The sequence below is a fragment of the Solanum pennellii genome, chromosome 7 (genome assembly GCF_001406875.1).
Source record: "Solanum pennellii chromosome 7, SPENNV200".
Taxonomy (NCBI): domain Eukaryota; kingdom Viridiplantae; phylum Streptophyta; class Magnoliopsida; order Solanales; family Solanaceae; genus Solanum; species Solanum pennellii.
The window spans coordinates 8,323,807-8,344,512 of NC_028643.1; the positions used below are offsets into that span (position 1 = coordinate 8,323,807).

At 30.8% G+C, this 20,706-nt stretch overlaps 2 long non-coding RNA genes across 2 annotated transcripts; both read right to left on the reverse strand.

Moving 5' to 3' along the window:
* Positions 1–10,231: 10,231 nt before the first annotated feature.
* LOC114078081 lies at positions 10,232–12,987 on the reverse strand. Its single transcript, XR_003579603.1, has 3 exons — positions 12,873–12,987; positions 12,375–12,460; positions 10,232–10,667 (listed from the first exon to the last, which is right to left on the reverse strand). It is a non-coding gene; the product is annotated as an uncharacterized LOC114078081 (long non-coding RNA).
* Positions 12,988–14,208: 1,221 nt separating this feature from the next.
* Positions 14,209–16,410, reverse strand: LOC114078097. The gene is made up of 2 exons (XR_003579644.1): positions 15,899–16,410; positions 14,209–14,475 (listed from the first exon to the last, which is right to left on the reverse strand). It is a non-coding gene; the product is annotated as an uncharacterized LOC114078097 (long non-coding RNA).
* Between the last annotated feature and the right edge of the window lie 4,296 nt (positions 16,411–20,706).

Consider the following 20,706-nt stretch of genomic DNA (forward strand, 5'->3'; position numbering starts at 1 on the left):
AAAAAAAATTGATTTAAAATCTATTTAATTTGGGTAATTAATGTGATGTTAGTGGGCTGAGTTTTAAATGGGTTGGACTGCATTTTTTGGGCTATAACTGAGCAAGTAATTAGTTATAGTATTTAGTGTGATGTTTTTACTCATTTATGTATTTGTTTTGAGATAAAAATAAAAAATAAATCAGAAAAAGAGATATTGGCAAATGCTGGCCATTGGAGGGCGCCACATCAGCGGATCAAGATTCAGATTTATATATATATATAGATTTATTTTGGCAAAGCTCAACCTAATTTGCTCATTTATTGTGACTCGTTATTTTCTTATATGTGACTAATTTATTAACTGCCTTTTAATTAAATTGATTTTGTAAGAAAATTACTATACATAACAAACAAAACGATACCTCTGTGTTTGTAATATTAGATCCTGTTTTGTATCTAATATTAAAAAAGATTCTGTCAAAAAAAAAAATACAAGTCTTTCTCTTTTAAATACATGCTTTATTTTCAAAATTTTAGACAAGTCAAGTGATTGTGAAGATGCCGCTTAACTTATTCCATTATAAATTTGAGTCAATTTAAATCACATAAAAATTCCAAATACTTTTATTTCCCCATTTAAATGAAGTAAATTATTTTATTTTATTTTAAAAGAAGTAGATAAACTAAATTTCTTCTTTACTTTTAAAAAGAACAAATATACCCTTAAGCTATCGTAAATGGTATGCAGATATCTTCCGTCATACTTTTGGAACATTGATGACTCTGCCGTCCAAAAACTAGAACATATATACCCTTTATACCAACGGACATATATGTGTCATAATCTTATCCACTGACGGAATATTTATTAAATGTTGGATCGATAGATAAGATTATATCGTGTATCCCTATTTAATCTTCCGTTAGAGTGAAAGACATGTATATGCTTTAATTCTTGGACGGCAGGAGTATCAATGTCCCAAAAGTATGACAAAAGATATCTGCATACCATTTGCGATAGCTCAAGGGTGTATTTGTCCTTTTTCCATTTGTTTATTTACTATAAAGAAATTGATTGCTCTCATGTTGTCAATATTGTGGAATTTCTTTTCTTTACGAAATGATGGTAGAATAGAAAAATCTTACATTCACATATTTGGCCCCAATGAGATCTCTTAAATGTTGTCTTAAGGAAGATCTTAGCAAATTGCCCCTCTTGTTTGAAGTACCTTTCATCAACTAAGCTAGAATATTGATTCTTTCTTGCATTGAATTCACACTTTTTTTTGTGGTCTAAACAACTTCATTGGGTCATTTGTCCCATGACCAAGCATAGCCAAATATTAATCATTTTCTTCATCTACCTACTTCTTCCGTTTTAGAGGAATGATTTATTACTTCTGTTTAAAAAATAATAATCTGTTTTTTTTTTCTGTCTATTTTAAAAAGGATAACTCTTTTTTTATTATTACAACACTTTAAATTTAGTTTTTCACATGACATGTTTAAAATCACAAAATTAAAGAACATTTTAGTACATTTTATTTAACTTTAATTTAAGATCAGAAAATTGAAACTTCTTCTTTATTTAGTGTTAAATTAAACAAGATTATAATAATTTTTTTCACTCTTGTTCCCTCAATTTTCATTATCTGCTTTGAGATCGTGTAAAACAGATTCATTTTAGCGATAAATAATCTTTATCAAAGGCAATTTTATATCAGAATTTGAACTTAAAACTTTATATTAAGAATGAAATACCATCTATCACACATTTTTTTGCGCTATCTACATATTTGGTCAACATGTGCCCTTTCCCTACCCCTCAAACAAATAAGAATAATATGAAGAAAAAGTAAAACTACTTTATTAGTTTTCCCTTTAAAATTCCATTACTAATAACCATTTTCATATTTAGAAAAAATTAGTGGAGTATTGTTTGTGACATAGCAAATACCCAAAAAAAAACTTAATAATTCGAGGAACTTTATAATTAATAATTATATAGTGTAGCATTTTGTTGACTTAATTGGTACTATCCGTAGTCATTTGACTAAATGACTAATAAAAACTTTAGTAATAACTAAATAACAAATAGAACAATTTTTTTTTAAAAAAAGAAATTCAATGAGAAGCAAATAAAGCAATAGTTTTAGTCAAGCTGCAAATATTTGATTTTATAAAATCAACGCAAGAAAAAAAGCAAATGTTATATTTTTTGACAATTAGAAATAGTTGACTCATTTTTTTCTAGGAAAAGGTGTGAACATATTACTTAAACCAAACAAATAGTTTGAAAGTTGTTGAGATTTTCCTTTTTCAATGCTAATCTCTTTTATTAAGCTTCTCAAGTTGACTTCAATTTATATATATATTTTTGTCATGTTTTAGTTTTACCAATTAAACAATTCTATATATATAAATCATATCTACATTTACTATTGACCATGGTGATTTTTTTCAAAAAGATTTTAAGTGGGGAGATAATGAATCTATGATTTTCACACTTGCAAAATTAAAACAGAAACAGGAAAAAAAAGATTACTTTTCCTTTTGGGGATATAGTTTGCAAAATTAAGGTAAAACTAGTAAGATACTTTACTACCCTATATGCTATGGAAAAAAACTACCCCATATGCTATTATTATTTATACTTTTAAAATAGTATGTATCTTATCATTAATTAGGAGTTTTCTATCATATATTAAAAAAGATATATTTGAAAATATGTATTTTTATTATCAGATACGCAAAAATAGAAAGAAGTGAGCGAGATCCGTAGGTATTTCAGATACATGCAAATCACACAAGATATATGTATCGAGTGTGTATCAAGTGTGATTCACATGTAGTTGGGATACCTATATACGGGAGGATGACAAACGTAATTTGTTATGTATTCCGAATGTATGTGAATTCACTTTGATAAACGTATATAGAACAAATTACATTTAATTTTGACCTCATTTATCCGAAATACATGAATCTAGAGGCACTAAAATCTAGCGTAATATTATAAATTAAAGTGTATCGAAGTAATTAGCTCCTAAAGTAGTGAATTTTATGTAAATTTGATGATAAAAATCCCCTCATTTTTTTCTTCCTCTAAGTTTCTTTTTTAGAGGTGAGGTAGGGCCATGGATATTGTTTTATTTTTCTTTAATTATATTTTTCTGTCATTAGATAGTGATTTATGATATTAATTGGGTCAATATTGGGCCAGAAGAAACAAATAAAGGGCAAAAAAGAATAAAATCATGTGTAGGACCAATATTTTGTTTCTATTAAGTCTTCCCCTTTTGTTTTTATCACTTTATTAAATAAGATATTGATGATGTTGAAGGGGCAAAGTACAATAGACCTAACTAATCTTGTACTACTACTAAACTTTTCTAATGGAACTTCTTTACTTGACCACAAAAAAATGAAATATATTTATATTTAATATTTTATAAAATACAAAAAGCAAAAGTCACGAGGCATTTCAGTGCTGGAAAATGCTAAATCAAATAAAATTATTAACTACAATTTCATAATATATGACTGGAGATTCCCAAGACTATTTTTTTGGTTAATGGAAATTTTTTAATAACTAAGTGAGCAGATATGTCCAACAAGCACATTGGAATTATAGTCTATAGAGCTACATTCTTATCGTGGACAATTAAGCTATATATAAGCCAAAAGTCATAAGATATAAATTTGAAAATGTATAGAAGTGTTTATATTTATGTCTTTTAATTTTGGTTGTGAATAAGTAGAGATATTAACTTGTATAAAATTGAACAAGTAGAAACTCACGTCCTACACGACATAATGGAAATCAGTTATCACGTAGGACAAGTGTATCTCACACGAATTGTTATGTAAGACGTTTTAGTCTACTTATTCAATTTTATATAAATTTAAGCATTTGCTCATGCACTAAAAATTAAAGGACATAAATTTTAATTAAGATGAAATTAAAGGATAAATTTATGTGTTACATCTATAAAGCATAATAACAATGATATTGGTAACTTAACATTAATTTTACTAATGTAGAAATCAAGAATTTATAAAGAAACAAATGAAAAACTTATATAAATGTATAATGACAATTGTCTACGTACGTGTCAAACATCATTTATTTTTTCTTTTCAAAAATGCCTATAGATATTGAGGTTAGTGGTGGAAGATATTGTGTACACCTTTTAGAGTTAGCCTAGAGATAATAAGACATGTATGCATCAATTTCATAAAACTAAAGGTCATGACATTAATTCATTTTTTGTTAATATATACTAATCTATGTCTTTGTTTTTATATATAAAAAATATATCAATCTTAAAGTTAGAGTAAAAAAGGGTCACTTTTTTCCTTTACAAAGTAAAAGGGGCTCTATTTATTTTGCTAATTAATCTAAACGTTGAACAAATCGCACAATTTTAAACAAGAAGTCTTTTAATTTAATTTATGGTGATAATTGTCTATTTTCTATATCTAGCTCACAATTGAGATTTCGTATTTTATATTTTCAAAACTAGAGAAAAAAATATTTCTTTCATCCCATTTTATGTGGGACCATTTTCTTTTTGGTCAGTCTAAAAAAGAATGTCACATTTCCTTATATGGTAAGTATTTAAAGGTATAATTTCCCTTTTACCCTTATTGGTCTCACTTAATTTTCTAATACATTTATGAGGAGGGAGAAAAGTTAGTTACTTTTTTGAAGGGCAAGGGCAATTTGGTAAAAATTTCAAAATCTTCATTATTTCTTAAACTCAGTGTCGGGTCAAATATTGCCACATAAAATAAAACTAGTTTTTTTTTTTAGCTCCAAAAACTAGTATCTCAAAAATTATTTGATTTTTTTTAGCTTCTCGAGGTCATTTGATTGAAATAAGTCATATTAAAATTATAATACCCCCAATATTTATTTATATCAAGTGCATACATAAAACTTACCAATAATTCAATTTAATATTATTAAATGTAAATAAAATAAGTAATATTTATTTATATCAAGTGCATACATAAAACTTATCAATAATTCAATTTAATATTATTAAGTGTAAATATAATAAGTACACCCTTAGTTAGAAATGATCAATTCAAGTTATTTACTATTTAGGGTGAGAAATATTGTAAAAAGATATAATATAATGTAACAATCCGAACCGTTATTATTTAGGAAAAATAAGACTTTGGAAAAGTACTAGGCCCATTGTCCCACCAGGGCGGGCCAGATGCTGCCAGATGCTGATAGAAGTAAGTGGACTAGCATGATGTTAATATCCGGAATGGTAAGGGGTAGGCAAAATATAAAGGTGGAGGAGCGATTAGTCTTATTGCATATTTCATAAGTTGATTTTTTTATTATGCGGTGGGTATTCAGGTTGACTGATGATGTCTACCATTACGTGTAGTTGTACTGATATTATTTTTGCTATGCCTTTTTGGCCTAGTCTGGATGCAGGGTCGATAATGTTTCATTAGGTGAAGACGAAGGAAATCTCCATCAACTTCTATTTATCCTTCCACATGGTGGGAGCTATGTCTTGATATCATGTTCGCATTTTATAATCTTAGGATCTCTTATATCTGTTTAGACTAGATCCTTGGGGTGTTATTAAAAATATTATATGAAATTTCTTTTACTTGCTAGTTTTCTTAATCTTTCGCATGTTTTAATTATTGGGAATCGAGGGTTCACCTACTTAGGTGTTAGAGTAGGTTCCCCATGGCCCGGTGGATTGGGTCATGACATATAACCACCGCATTAGCTAGGATATAAAATTAATATTGTATTGGGGAGTGCAAGAGCGCATCTTATCAAAACATTATAGTTTCAAGAGGAACTTTCTCATATAGCCACTCAAAATAGCCTAATTACTCTTCATAACTATAGTTTGATAATTAGAATTCGTAGCTACATGTTATAGGCATGAGAGAGGAAGTCAGATTGAGAGAGAGGAGAGAGGCGAGTGAGAGAGAGCAAAGAGCGGGAGAGAGGTGAATTGTATATGCATATTGATTAAAGTATTATATATTATACATATGTATTTGTACAAATAGCAAGCGATATTGGGAGAGGGAGGAGAGAGGCGAGTGAGATTGGAAGAGGGAGCAGAGAGGCGAGTGAAAGAGGGCAAAAAGTGTGAGAGAGGTGACTTGTACATTTATTCATTTAGATAATTGTATATTATACACATGCATTTGTATATACGAAAAACGAGATTAGGAGAGGGAGGAGAGAGGCTAGCGAGATTGGGAGAGAGAGAAGAGAGGCAGGCGATATTGGGAGAGGGAAGAGAGAGGACAATAATATGTATACTTTACATGTCATTTATATAATTTGCGGCTATGTTTATGCAATTCACATGTGTTTGTATAATTGAGTAATATAAAGTCTGGAATTATACAAATATGATAAAACTTAAAATAGCAAATTGTTACAAACATAAGCATATGAACTTTAAACAATTACGCAAAATATATTGTACAAATTACATTATACAAACTACTTATACAAAATTCGGAAACTACATGTTTATACAAATTTTAAAAGGTTATACACAAAAATTTAATGTATATGGTGACAACACTGAAAAAGCCAAAGAAAATAATCGTCATATACAAATAAAACCATCGTATACAAATATAAACCAAAAGAAGAATTGCTAGTTGCTAATCATACAAATGTGGCTAATAATACAACTCGAAGTCAGCCCACATAATTAATTGTTAATGTTAGTCGCGAGAGGTAATTATAGCAAACTATAACTATGATGAGTAATTAAGTAGTATAAATTTGCTAAACCGCGAAATTTTCACTAGTTTAAACTAGGGGTGTCAAAAAAAATGAAAATCCAATCGAACCGATCGATTCTAATTGGACCAAACCGATTTATACCGTTTTCAACAAAGTAGTGAACTTTTATTTAAGTGTATAATAGTTCTGAACAATTGAGATGATCTTTTTAATTTATGAAAGAATTGAAAAATTTCTTAACCGAGGCGAACCAAATAATCTTACATGCATGTATGTAAATATATTTTATATTTTAACTATATGTTAAATTATATGTATAATTATATTTTATAATATTTTCAAATATAAATATAATCTAGATCCTATGCTTTTGGTGACTAGAGGACTTTGGGTTTTGCTCGTTAATTAGCCTTTAATTAATTAGGTTTAAATTAAAGATACTATATCAAACAATACGACAAAACCTATGCAAGCACTCCTATTAAATGTTTAATTAAGATCAAATAATATGACAACAAAGTTTTAATGTCTTGATTTCTTGGTGAAGAATTGAAGTGCTTCTTTTGCGAAAGAAGTATTCTAATTTTAATATACTTTAAAAGTAAATATAAATAAAAACTTAATTGAACTGTGTCGATATCGAAGAGAAACAATATGATTGAGATGACTTTAAAAAATCTAATTATGGTTATAGATTCTAATTATAGTTGCTTTGTTTAGTAGGTTGCTTGTTGGGTATCATGTTGCTGGTACTGATCACCCCTCTCTTCTACACTTGTGTAGGTTTCAAGCCCGGATCCATGTGATCTTCTTCTTCTCCTGAAAGTTGAGGCTCCCGAAGGATTTGAGAGGTAGATAGCTGTTTGTCATTCTAGCGGACCCTCTTTTTCTTTTTCTTTTAAGCTTGTTCTACTTGAGAAACAAAGACTGAAACTTGTATATATCTTTGAATCATCTATTTTTATTAGTGACTTGTACACGTGACAACCAAATTTTGGGGCATTGTTTAAAATAAATAAGTTTTCTGCCTATGTCTTGATCTCGCTTTACTGTTTTTTGCATTTTTTTTATTCTCGTTAGGTTGAAGCTGACTTATCTTGGTAGAAATAGACAAGTGTCATTACGTCCATTTTTTATCTTGATAATTCTTTTATTAAGATTGAAAAATCATAATTAAATTAATTTATTTTACTATCTAACATTGAAATTGAATTTGTGCTAGCAAATTTTTGATATCAATTGAATTTTAATCGAAAACTTTATCGTAGGACCAACCAGGTGTTTGAAATCTTTGATCTTGAGGTATTTCAAAACATCATACAAGTAGTCCAACAGAGATTTTAAATAATCATTATAACAAAAATAAATAAAGTGTTAAAATGTTTACTAATATTAATTAATTGGGCATAGAATCCAATGTCGGTATAAGCTTCAAGACTATTTACGAAGAGTGTTAATTACCGTTAAAAATATATATTTAGAAAACTATTATAATAAATTAATTATCGTTAAAGGTCATTGATGTAATAAATAAGCATTGAGTTTTGCTAAACTCTTGATTTGTTTTCGTTTGAATCTTTTTAGTTGCTGAATTTGGTCAATGATTTCTAGCCTGGTTAAGTCGATTCCATGATGATTGAAATTAAAAGGTTTTTAATTGTTCTGGATTTAACCCAATGGATCGATTTATTTATGATTGAGGCCATGGGAACAAACATAAGATAATTTTAACCCAAACTTTAATATTAAAAGGTCTAATAGAGGGAGAAATTAACCAAAACATTAATGTAAAAGATAATTGAGATTTAATAAATCAAAAAGAGAATAAATTTAAATTATTTTCGATACGCTTGCTCTTTTCTGTTAAATCTATAACGGAAAGAGGTAAAGTGAAGAACGTTTACACGTGTACTACATATGAAAATGACTAGGGTTTGTGCATCATCACAACTCACAAGGTATCTATTCTAATTTTGAGTGGAAGTGCTTCAAATCTATTAAATAGGGCTTTGTGGACCTATTTTGGTATATAGTATCTCTATATGGACCAAATGGTTCCTATCATATAGGAAGTTTGATGTTGAATTTAGGTGCCTTTTCAATGGTTCACATAATTTATCGTTTTTTTTTTTTTGGTTTTGTTTTAGGGTATCTCAAAAGTGTTACTATTGAAAATATAATGGTCCTAGCTATTTGTTTCCACCTACTAGTGCATTATAGAGACAAGTAATATTTGGAATTTATTTTCATTAATTGATCAACTTAGACTTTGATTTAAATAATGGAATTGAAATGTTAATTATCCAAACACCTTGAAAAAAGATTGTGATAAGTAGGGGCTAAGCTAGAAACAACTCAGGGAGTTCATCCAAACTCTCTTTAATAAAAAAATTATATTGCTTTTTGTATTGCTAGAATTATTTTGTATACATATATATAATAGATGTTGAATCTTTTTTATATGTCTAATTCTTCATATTTTAAACATTCTGAATGAAAATTCCGACTTTAATATTGATAATGTGCATAAAGTTATATTTGTTTCACAATGGACTATGTTAATTAAGGATATGTTGTATTGAATGAATGGGTATTTCATTCTTTCACATAGTACTAAATAGAATAGTAAACATTCATTAATTAAGTTCACATATGCATGATGTGGAGTTAATTATATAGTTGATTCCATAAATAATTAATGGGGTGTTGAATTATGTGATTCAACAAAGAAACTAAAAGAAAATGGAACTTTTGGTATATGTCTTCCCATGTGTCATGTCATATCTATTATTTTGATACAACACCAAATTCAGAGTATTATCATTTTGGGGAAATCACCAAGAGGTGGGAGATGCTTAGCTTTTTACATAGTGCATCAAAGACCTACTACTACCAATACTTTTTATTATTCTAAGTAGAAACAAATACTCCTAGTTGATATAGTTTGATTCTATACAAAATTTATTAAGATTTCTTTTTAAAATTAGTAATCTTACTTATGTCATGATATTATTATGTTATTATAAATTTTTAATCAAAAAATTATTTTATGTTTTATTTTTATAACAAATTATTAATAAAATATTATTTTTTTGTTCCAATTCATCTATGCTTAGTTAGAAATTTAAAAATTCAAATTTTAAACTTTAATCATAAATTCAAAAAATGAAAACTTTTAATCTTTTGAATATAATTATAAATTTAAAAATTATGTAAAAATATTATAAATCATAATAATTTATATCTCTGATAAAAAAATGTGATTGACTCTCGAAATTTCAGTTGTGACACATAAATTTGAGACATCCGAAGTGATAGCACATATTATGGGATGAACTCGATGGGTGAGCAATGTTGAATGTGATAATAGTAATACTGATATTAGTAGTTATGCTGAGATTATTTCTTATGTAGTGTTTGATTTGATTTATTAAAAATAACATGTATTGCAAAATTTATTTATAATAATACCGTTTATAAATACGACACAAAAATATGAAAAAAGTTACACATAAATTAAAAAAAATTATACTAAAGAAGAAATTAATAATACATCAAAATAACGTATGTATGCATTATTTTTTCTAACTCACTATATCAACATCATGTATATATATATAACCTTAGGTTAGGAATTGTGTGCTTTTTATCTTTTGATTTTCTCTGTCCTACAAAGCTTTCCACAATAAAAAATATTCTTGAAAAAAGTTTTTGTGCTAACTTTGGAAGATAAGCATGATGGGATAAGAAGAATAAAGCAACAAGTGGTGGGGTAGAAGAACCTATACCTTAAGAGACATCATTGTTCTATTTCTCAATCTCCTTATATTTGTGTGGCAATTATTATTGCAACTTCTCATTCCATTTTCTCTACTTGTTCTTCTTCTAGCTAGCTAATCTTCCCCTTTTTTTTCATTCTTGTTTTTTTCTCTCTGTCATAGGAATATGTATATATATTTATTTATTTATATTATTATTTATTATGTATTATATAAGAAGAATAAATTTGTGGGACCAAAAAGAATTTTCATCATGCACAACCATGCCGACCAACACATACTCTCTTATCGGTTTTTAAGCCTTTTTCAACTTTTTAAATATATCACTACCACTCAATGATACAGTGACACATTTCGATTTTTGAGAGTATTTGTGAATAAAATCTTTAAACTATATGTCATAATAATTGACAATTTAAAATATTTAAAAGTTAATGAAAAAATTTAGATCAAAATAGATTTATTTAAAATTTTAAAATTCGAAAGATGCTATATAAATTGAAACGAAAGAGAATATTATTTTTTGCTAAATACTTTTTTTTTTAAAAAAAGATAATCAAAATCTAAGTTTGCAAATGTCCACATTTGATTTGAATAAAGGAAGTGGACCTAAAATGGTTTTTTTATTGAAGAATATATGGAGAAATGTTTTTAGAATAATAAAAAATGGTGCATTATACCCACTAGGGGCTATTTTGTACAAGGAATTTTTACAAAGAGTACTCTCTATAGTTAACAATAATACTTAATTTTAAAGACACTTTTAACTAAAAGAAAGACAACAAAAAATCATCATATGCTCATTTGATCTGTTTTAACTTAGTCTTGAACTTTAATTATATATATATATCATTCTCTAACAATAAGTAGTGTATATTAATTTATTCTTTATTATATAAATTTAAGTTATGTTAGGTCCAATGTTACACATCACCTTGTATTTTTTTTTTCTTATTAATTTGATTGGTAAAGGTGGCTTGAACATATATTTTTTTTCAACCAAAAAGAAAAAACTACAAAAACAGAAGTTCTCTTAATATGTAGTATGACTTAACTATTTTAATAAATACTAACTCTAGTGGAAGCATACGTCAGGTTAATATCAAATCTAACCTATGATACTACTATTTACACTTTCCATCTCATTTAATTATTGCTTTAATTATTTTATACAAAATATAGTCTATTAACTTATCTCTATGTCTTAGTTGTTAATTGAGAATTGAACAACATCAAAAATAATTATTTAACCTTTTTAATGTTAAAGTATAAGTGAAAATAATTGGATATTTTAATTTTGAATTTCTAAAAGTAATATTATTTTGAGTTAAAATGACATTTAAAATGAAACGGAGGAAATATTAATGATTATATTTGAGCACAGTTCAACATAAATGAGATACTTGGGAGTATCCAACAGAATCTCACGAGAAAGGTCTGAAAAGTGTAAAGTGTACGTAAATCATATCACTATCTTTTGAATGTAAATAAATTATTTTCGAAAGACACTCGACTCAGAGAAAACAAAAATAACATTAATAAAATTCTGAAAGTTCAAAAAAAGGGTCCAAATTCCAAAAGTGATCATTTGAGGTGCAGAGTACCACGAAACGAATAAAGCCTATATTTTGAAACACTACAAAACCTCTTTCATCAAATGCAATCACAAGGGTTGTACCCTTTTAGTTTTGGTATTATTATATATTATTTTACCTACTATATCAGATAATATATTCAATTTTCAAGGTTTTAAATTCAATAATACATAAAAGTATATCAATAAATATCATTTAAATAATGTGATAGCATAAAAAATTACTTATATATTAATAACTTAAACTCTTTAAAGAAATACCATACACTTTACTACTCCATGCATGTGCTTCTCTCCCCACTAAGCAAGCAATTCTGATGCATGAATTCTGTTGAACAGCTTAGGGACCAGTCTATGGCATATTGGAATAGTTTTAGTATTAGGGCTACTATATATATATATATTACTTTTGACATAATAAAGAAAATGATTAGAAAACAAATAATTTTATTTTTTTTTAGGAAAACTGATTTAAATTGTCGGCATGATTGAGACAAGGTTTAGAATAGAGCATTATAATATATGTGTAAGCAATGGCGGAGTCGAAAATTTCACAAAAGGTGTCTAGACATAGCACAACAAAAGCTCTTTTCAGAAAGGTAGAACTAGTGATATTTGAACACACGAGTACTTTCTCATTTCAAGTGTTGGTAAATAGCATATACAGTGGAAGCATTCCAGAATCATATATCTTGCATGAATATAAATAACAATCACAAATATACATCACATACAAAGTATGCTGAAAATTAACTCAGGATTACCTCTTGAAGCGTGTGCAGATATCTTGAAGTAAATTCAACTTCAATTCTACAGTATTTCAGAGTGATCCTGATTAACAATTGAACTCTCTCAATACTTGGGTGGGCAAGTATTGTATAGAATATTAAATTAAATCTTTTCTAGGTCAGAAAAATCCCTATTTATAGAGATGTCTTCCCAGTGCAAAGAAAATTCCTATTCTTTCAAGAAAATCAAGAAACACACGTTTCTCTTCTTTTCTCAGAAGAAACATGCTTCTTTTTTCTTTTTACTAGAAAATAAGATTTTGAGTTCTAGTTAAATTGGGCATTGGAGGGACCACATAATTTATTACTGAGGCTTCCTATTAGGAAATAATTCCAAATAATTAATTTGAATTATTCTTACCATAAAAAATCATTCCACTAAATTCATCATTAAACACTTATGTAATTTCCCATTTTAAGATTACCGATACTAATCAATAAATTAAATTATTGACGAATTTTATTCAATGATTAATTTCATTTAGAGCAATACTTAACTTATTTTCATGTGCCAGATTCGTAAATCTACCGGCCGGGTTTACACATGCAAACTTATAAGCTTCTCATAAAAAATGTATCATCAATCTCTATACCGAGACATGGACTCCATAAACTAACTAATTATTTCACCAATATATATTATTATCATCCAATCTACCAGGCAAATTGACCCATCTCAGAATCTCACCTTTTTGATAAATCAAAATGATAAGTAATATATACAGATCATAATCGTTATATCAAGATTAAGAATATTAGTACATTTAAAAGTTTAGAGAATATGTTTTTATCAGTCAGTCTAAAATATCTATCTTTGCTCGATCCCGTTCAATACATACCAAATGCACTAGCACGAGAAGTTAGAAGTTAGAACTATATCATTCTCATAATCAATATAAATTACATTTAATCTCATGCTACAATTTTTCTGATGGTTTTGCCCAGATTTCCATATATGATTGTGAACTATAACTTTTTACTTATAAGAACCGATGGTTTAATCTTCTGTGTATAAGCTTAAACTCTATACACCAAATCATCTACTATATAAGTTAAGAACACATATATGACTGTCACGACCGGGGAGCACCCCCTAGATGAAACCGGCATCTTCGTCCTCGAAGAGGACTTGGACTAACCCTTAGCATTCGTCATAACATATCATAGGTCAAAACTGCGAAAATTAAAAACTTTTACATAGTGAAGTATACCTAGACTTCTCACATATCATATATGGAGTTTACATAGACTCCTCGCCTATTGAAGTTTACATAGACTTCTCGGTTAGGCAACATAACCAAATCATATGAAATAGTCTAATACTTTGTCTCACATTAAACCATATAATAGAGAATTACAATATTGGGCATAGCCTTTACTTCAAAAAAATGTGCCACATATAGGCTTACAACAATAGTCTCAAGAGATAAAGGAAAGAACAATTGTCTTTAGACATAAGCAACATCATAGCTAGAATAGAAGAATGACAACATCCACGAGCTTGAGGACCTACCAATAGCTTGAGAAATATATCCAAGTCTTCCCTCAAAGGGGTCTCCTACACTTCAATGACCCGAACCTATATTGTTTGGGAAAAGGGAAAGAATATGGGTTAGTACAAATTCCATGTACTAAGTATGGAAATATATGTACATAAAACCATTGAAATCATGCTTAAAATGACATTTTGTTCAAAACCATGCTAAGTCACTTTGAAAGTCTTTTATGAACATACAAGAGTATATACAAGTCAATAGACATAGCATCATTAAGACATATTCATATCCAACACAAGACCAACATCATCATAAATGTCATATCAACATGAATAGCATCGTATTAAGGTCATATCAACTTGAATAACTCCAACATAATGTCATAACAACAATTCATGTACAAGAGTTCATAACATCAAAGCATATAAGACCCTTACCAACAATCCCATCCTAAGCCTACAAGTGCAATGCTCATGTGAAGCCCCATAACCCCACATAATCAAGTAAACTAGAAAAGAGACCATAAGCAATGTCTACATTTCATATATCTTCATATCATGCAAATTCATCATAATATATATCAACTTAGACCAATATCATGTTCATTAATGAAACTAACATCATATAGGATCATCAACATGCAAAGTCAACATATGCATTTCATTCATATTATAAGTACATAAGAACAACCTCCTACGACTCCCCTCAAGGCCAACTCGTGAAATACATAGGTAAAGTCCCATACCCTTACCTACACTAAGTAGAACCCCTTAAGTCACCCTAGTTCACATTATTACTTTCATTCACTCATTTTATTTTCGGAAACAATCGCCTTAACCGAAAATAGACCATGTGAGCTAATAATAAAATCTGGTGTCATGAAACTCTACACCGAAAGAAGGTGGTCTACTTGCCAAGGTAGAACCAAAACATGAACATATCATTCTAGGTAGATCCACTAGCTAGTGTTCCTATGGGAGAAACATAGTTAAGGAACTAGGAGATATGTATTGAACCCTCTTCATTCCCATTAGCATTGGAGTCCTCATCTCATGAGAATCATTGTGAACCTACCTTCCCATATCAGGAAGGGACACCTCTCATATATAGCTCGCTTGGTGCTAAACTAAAGTCCCTTTTTGAAATGCCTTTAAGTCATTCTTAGTAATCATATCTTAATATAGGTCATAAAAGACTAACCCCTTGTATAATCATGTCATTAGTTCATTAGGTATTGCATGAGAATTTCCTTTCAATACAACCCTTCATTTGTGAGATCATCACATCATAATCATATCATAATAAGGCACACAAGTGATTCATATTCAACCTTGTACCATCACACCCTTGACATGATCTCACAATTAAACATATTCATGACATGCCATTACATTCATCATATAAACATCTTCTTAATATATTCACATAGAATACTTTAATTGAACATCATCATCAAGCATAAACCATCACCATTGAAGTAAAGAACTCATAATCATAAAGTCTTACCAAATAGCCTCCATAAGCCTCCTTCAATATCTTACCATAAATCCAACAATATTTATCCATCACTTCACTTATTATAATCATACAATATTAATCTATACTAGAACTAAGTCAATTGCATCATCACTAATCAAATCAACCTTAATTCATAACCTAGGGTTAGGAAAAAGGGTTCAATTATGGATTCTTTCATAGAATTAGGTCAAAGACTAAGAACTACAATAATTAACCCATAAATAATCATAATCTATTAATAATAACCAAAGGAATTCAATATCAAATCAATTTGAAAGATCATTCACGAAATTGGAAGAAAACCCATATTTTTGACATCATTGGAAATCAATTTTGAAGAGCCTCTTGGGGAAAGAGATCCCAAGAGTGAATAGCTTCCATAACTTAGGATTCCTTGAAGTTTGATGGAGAAAAAGTGAGTCTTGGAGACCTAGAGAAGCTTTAACCTTGGTCTTCAATTGTGGGTCTTGGAATAGAGAGAAAAAGTAGAGAGAATTGAGTTTGGGAATAATGGGGTGTTAAGTTAGTTTAAGACTTAGGGTAGCTTATATAGTCGTTTAACTAACTTAATTAACCAGCCCTTAATCCTTAATTAATCACCTAACTAATTAACCAACTAACTCACTAAACTAAAAAACTAGGCTGTGACTTGACCCTCAAATGACGAACCCTCGTCTACGGGGCGTCGATCAAACCACGGCGCCGTACTGGCAGTATGTGGTTTAATTCAGAGAGTGTGATTTGAGACCTTTTCGGAATGTGGCTAAGTATGGACCTACGACACTATCGACCGGCCATTGACCCATTGATGGCTCGTCATTTTGCCATTGTCAAGTTGACAGTTTTGGGTCAGTGTTCGGGTCCTCTCCAAGGACCCTTAGGGTGGTTCTTGTGAAGTTGTACCCAAACGTTTTGATCCTAAAGACACTCTAATACATGTTTACCACCTTTTTACCAGATTTGACTAAATTTCACCTCTTAAAACCCCTTAAAACATGCCAAGGCATACTAGTTCACATTTCATAATTCTTCGAATGTCATGGTCGTTTCTTGATGTTTTGACTCTAACACTTCCTAATTAGTTTCAATACATCATTTTGGGATTAGAAACAGTGTTTTAGAGTTTAGTTCATCATGTGAGGCTCTAGACTAAGTCATGGACTTTCGGAGTCTTACATTATCCCCCCCTTGGGAACATTCATCCCCGAATGACATCTAAATCTTTTTATAAGGAGAGACTATGACTCAAGACTTGCATCCCAACCAACAACAACATCAGCAACATAAAACCATTATGAGTCACAGCCCATAGGATTAATTCACAACTCCATTCAACACATAGCGGTAACATTACACATAACAATTAAATTAACATTTTTACCACATATAAGAGCTCAACATCACAACATGAGGAATTACCTTCTCAATATCAAGATGATCTCAACATGAACATCAAGATTCACTTATGCAAACCTTCTTTTAAGACATATTAGACATGCTCACTACCATTTTATAGAGACACTATACATATAATCACAATTAACTTCAAGTTAAGCAAAAGAGCATTTTTTCATGAAAACTCATTTTTTAACATAAACCTTTACCATAAATATGCACATAATAGCAAAGCAAGGCAAGTCAAATTCAACATTATTCATAGAATTACTAACCTCAACTTTGGCTAGAATTTTGAGGAAAAAGATGATTATAACGGGACTTCATGTCGGTATAGGCCTCCCATGTTGCTACCTCACTAGGTGGTTTCTCTATAGAACTTTTACGAAGACCACCTCTTTGTTCCTAAACTTCTTGACTTGGCGATCTAGGATTTCAACTGGAACCTCTTCATAAGAGAGGTTCTCATTCACACCTAATCTTTCAATCGGGAGAATGGATACTGGGTCAGTTATACATTTTTTAAGCATAGAGACATGAAATATGGGATGAACTAGGGCTAGTTCGCTTGGTAACTTCAACTCATAAATAATCTTCCTGACCCGTTTCGCTATCACATAATGACCCACATACCGGGTACTAAGCTTCATTTTCTTACCAAACCTCATCACTCCTTTCATGGGTGAAATTTTCAATTAGAACATATCACCTACTTCGAATTTAAGATCTCTTCTTCTATTGTCGGCATAATATTTTTTGCCGACTATAGGCTGTTTTCAACCTATCTCTTGTCATCCAAACTTTCTCCAATGCTTCTTAGATTATCTCGGGACCAAGGAGTGAAGATTCTCCTACCTCAAACCACCCAACCGGAGACCTACATCTCCTACCATGGAGTTCTTCAAAAGGGGTCATGGAAATACTCGAATGGTAGCTATTATTGTAAGAGAACTCTATCAACGGCAGGTGATCGTCCCAATTACCCTTGAAATCTATTACACAAGCTCTTAAAATATCTTCTAGGGTTTGAATGGTACGTTCCGCTTAACCATCCATTTGAGGATGAAAAGCAGTACTAAGTTTCACTTGAGTACCCAACCCTTTTTGAAAAGACCTTCAAAAACGAGAAGTGAATTGGGCACCTCTATCCGAGATGATGGACAAAGGGATACCATGGAAACTCACAATCTCATTAAGTTACAACTTTGCATAATCTTCCATCGAATAAGTAGACTTAACGGGGATAAAGTGGGTAAATTTCGTCAATCTATCAACAATCACCCATACTGAGTCATTTTGCCTTCGTGTCCGAGGCAAACCCACTACAAAGACCATATTGATATCTTCCCACCTCCAAGTAAGAACATCCATCACTTGAGTTAGACCACCCAGTTTTTAATGTTCGGCTTTAACTTGTTGACAATTAGGACATTTAGCCACAAACTCCGCTATGTGCCTTTTCAAACCATCCCACCAATAAACCTCTCAAAGATCACGATACATTTTGGTGGCACCCGGATGAATGGAATATCAGAAACCATGAGCTTCTTCCAAAATTTCCCCCCTTAGACCATCCACATCCGGTATATATAATATATCTTGGTACCTAAGCGCACCATCCCCCTTTGAGAGAATGCCTCAATGATCTTGCTAAGGATCGATTCCTTCAACTCCATCAATAGAGGATCAAGGTGTTTCTTAGACTTCACCTCCACCACTAAAGATGATTCAGAGTTATATGAAGCATCGACCCTTCATTTGGAGAATCTTCCAATGAACACCCAACCAATCCAATCTATGCACCTCCTTCACCAACTCTTTCTTATCATCGGGAACATGTGCTACACTTCCCATTGACATATGACTTAGAGCATCCGCAACCATATTGGACTTCCCGGGGTAGTAGAGAACACTCGTGTCGTAGTCCTTCAAGAGTTCCAACCATCTTGTTGGTCTGAGATTCAACACTTTTGAGTGAACACATATTAAAGGTTCTTGTGGTCCGTAAACACATCCACATGGACAATATACAAGTTATTCCTCCATATTTTCAAAGCAAACAATACGACCGCTAATTCAACATCATGAGTTGGATAATTTTTCTCATGCACCTTGAGTTTCCATCATGTTGCATGAGGGAACAACAACTCGAGAAGCATCACAATATACTATAAGCCCTTGAGTACCCTCCAGTAAGGTCAACATCGGAGTGGAGGAAAACTTATCTTTCTACTCTTCGAAGTCCCTCTCACAAGCTTCCGACCACTAAAATTTAGCATTCTTTTGGGTTAAGGTAGTCAAAGGAGAAGCTATGGATGCAAACCCATCAACAAACCTCTGATAATACCCGACTAAACCCAAGAAACTTCTAATATCGGTTGGATTCAAAGATCTAGGCGTATTCTTAACCGCTTCCATTTCCTTCGGATCGACCTCAATACCCTCACTTGAGATAGTGTGACGAAGAAACGCAACCGATTTCAACCAAAATTTACACTTACTATACTTGGCAAAGAGTTGATGTTCCTTGAGGACTTGCAAAACTACCCTCAAATGGACCATATGCTTATCATCACTCTTTGAATACACCAAGATATCATCAATGAAGACAATTAAAAAAGAATCAAGGTAATTTCGAAACACTCTATTCATAAGGTACATAAAATTCGTTGGGGCATTAGTTAGACCAAAGGCATCACTAGAAAATCATAATGACCATACCTAGTTTGAAAATCCGTTTTAGGTATGTTTCACCTCTCACCCTAAGTTGGTGATACCCCAAACTAAAGTCAATTTTCGAAAAGTAGCTTTCCCCTTGGAGTTGATCAAACAAATTGTCGATCCTTGGAAGAGGATACTTGTTCTTTATAGTAACCTTATTTAGTTGACGATAGTCGATGCACATCCTAAGGGACCCATCTTTCTTCTTAAAAAATAATACCGGAGGTCCCCATGGTGAAATACTAGGTTTTATGAAACCTTTGTCTAGTAAGTCCTTGAGTTGAAGTTTAGCTCCTTCAAATCAGTCGGAGCCATCTGATAAGGAGGGATTTAAATAGTCTTCGTATCTGATAACAAGTCTATACTGAAGTTTATTTCCTGTTCGGGAGAAATTCCAAGCAAGTCATTGGGAAAGACTTTCGGAAAATCCTTCACTACAGATACCAACTCTAATGGAGGAATCTCGGACTCAAGGTCCTTGACCCTCACAATATGGACACCCCTTAGAGATCATTTTACAAGCTTTTAGACACGAAATAATTTGACCCCTAGGGATTGAGTTACCCCCTTTTCCATTTTAAGACGGGTTCATTTGGGATTGGAACTTAACATATCATAGGTCAAAACTGCGAAAAATTAAAAACTTTTACATAGTGAAGTATACCTAGACTTCTCACATA